Raw genomic sequence first — 2,673 nt, 5'->3', positions numbered from 1 at the left:
AAGGCTGTTTTAGGCAGGAAAGTGATGTTACCTGGCTTACACTTTAAGATCACTAGACTGCAATGTGGATAATGGAGTATAGAGATGCAAGAATAGAAGGGAAATAAAGTAGGAAGGCAGTGGAAAGAGAGGAATTGTGCTTCTCTATCAATGTACAGCAAAAAACTCAATTGATGCAGAGGGTACAGGAGAGAAAGGAATCAAGGAGCAACATGGCACAGTGAGAGATAACCTGAAAAATGCTGATTAATTATTAAACACACAGAAACACGGGATAAATAAGACATCATTTCAAAGGCATAACTTGCAGGAATGAAAACAGAATGCTTCTGACAGTCTTCCAAATTTCACACTCAACCTGAAGAAGGGGCAGGAAACCAGAGTGGTAAGCAGGGCGGTGAAGCCATGGTTGTGTTGAGGGCACCTACTTATCTCAGAAATCTCTAGGGTTTTAATAGGTGCACAGGAAACTAAAGACAAGGACTTGGGCCTATACAAGAAATCAGGACTGTGATCTTGCATGGGACTGGAAATTCAAAGCGCTATACCCTCCAAGAACAGACTGGGGAAAAAAAACCCTATACTAGCCCAGGGAGACATACAGGATATTTGTTTACTTTGGCCTGCAGTGGGCTTGCAGGGCAGAAGAAAATTTTCCCTTTAGAATTAATAACCTTTTAGAAATTTCCCTCACTAAGGTTTTAAAGTTCAAATTTGTCAAGAAAGTGGTCCCAGGCTGGAGTTCTGGGGGGCCTGGAAGAAACAAATACAAATCCGACTGCACAGGTGTACCCTCAACCTGGGTCTCAAAGGATTTCACAGATAAACAGGATTTCCAAAGCCAAACATGAGCACCCAAAATACAATACACCTGAGGAAATAAGCAGCGATGAGTGAGTCAACAGAAACTACAAAGAACATAATGAAACCCATACAGACTTTAGCTACTGGAATTGATGGCTACAGAATATAAACTACGCTTATTTAAATGATTAAAGAAAATAAGACAGGAGCTAGAAAACATGAGCAAGAAACAAGATGCTTTTTTTTTTTTTTTTTAACGACCAAACAGCTTTGAAAATGAAATAAGTAGGCCAGGTGTGGTGGCTCACACCTGTAATCCCAGCACTTTGGGAGGCCGCAGTGGGCGGATCACCTGAGGTCAGGAGTTTGAGACCAGCCTGGCCAACATGGTGAAACCTCCGTCTCTACTAAAAATGCAAAAATTAGCCGGGCGTGGTGGTGGGCACCTGTAGTCCCAGCTACTCAGGAGGCTGAGGCAGGAGAATCACTTGAACCTGGGAGGTGGAGGTTGCAGTGAGCCAAGATCATGCCATTGCACTCCAGCCTGGGCAACAAGAGCAAAACTCCGTCTCAAAACAAAAACAACAACAACAAAAGAATTAAGTAGAATTTCTAGAAACAAAGAATAATTGAAACCAAAGCCGATGTTTGGTTAAATAGCAGATTACACACAATTGAAGAGAAAATTAGTAAACTGGAAGACAGATCAAAAGAAATTACTGAGAACAGCCTAGAGACAGGAAAAATGAAAGCAGGCTTAAGAGACATGGGGATAGATTGTTAAGGTCTACCATACTCCTAATGAGAATTCCAGGAGAGAAAAGAGAAAAACCAAAAGAGGCAGATAATGATGAGATAATGGCTGAAAAATTTCTGGAATTAATTAAAGACAAGAATCTTCAGATTCAGGAAGCAAACTGAATACCAAGCAGGATAAGTAAAGAAATTTCAAACACATGAAAATGAAACTGCAGAATACCAGAGATAAAGCAACCAGAGAGAAAAGACATTCTGCACAACTGTTACATTCATAGCAGATTTCACAACAGCAAAATGGGTGCCAGTCAATAATGGTATATTTTCAAAGTACCAAGAGAAAATAACCAAGCTTAGAAGTGTATAGCTACCAGCTGGGCACAGTGGCTCACACCTGTAATGCCGGCACTTTCGGAGGCTGAGGTGGGCAGATCACCTGAGATCAGGAGTTAGAGACCAGCCTGGCCAACAATGGCAAAACCCTGTCTCTGCTAAAAATATAAAAAATAGCAGGGTGTGGTGGTGCGTGCCTGTAGTCCCAGCTACTTGGTAGGCTGAGGCAGGAGAATCACTTGAACCCAGCAAGTGGAGGTTGCAGTGAGCAGGGATCACGCCACTGCACTCCAGCCTGGACGACAGAGCGAGACTCTGTCCCAAAAAAAAAAAAAAAAAGTATACAACTACCTAAATTATCCATCAGATGAGTGAGGATGAAATAAATATATCATCAAACATAAACAAGCTACCAGCAGAGACACACTAAAGGAACTCCTTAAAAGGTATATTTCTTTCTTTCTTTTTCTTTTTCTTTTTTTTTTTTTGCAACGGAGTCTCACTCTGTCGCCCAGGCTGGGGTGCTGTGGCACGATCTCAGCTCACTGCAACCTCTGCCTCCCGGGTTCAAGTGATTCTCCTGCCTCAGCCTCCCGAGTAGCTGGGATTACAGCCGCATGCCACCACTCCCGACTAATTTTTTGTATTTTTAGTAGAGGTGGGGTTTCACCATGTTGGCAGTGTTTACAAGATAATATAAACAAAACCAGAAATGTTCTGCTATACTAAAAGTGATGTCATCTGCAACCATTTACCCAGGCAAGAAGAGTTATATCAAAG

The sequence above is a fragment of the Hylobates moloch genome, unplaced genomic scaffold, assembly GCF_009828535.3.
Source record: "Hylobates moloch isolate HMO894 unplaced genomic scaffold, HMol_V3 SCAFFOLD_203, whole genome shotgun sequence".
In the NCBI taxonomy this organism is placed as follows: Eukaryota; Metazoa; Chordata; class Mammalia; order Primates; family Hylobatidae; genus Hylobates; species Hylobates moloch.
Note: the sequence above shows the minus strand (reverse complement) of the source record.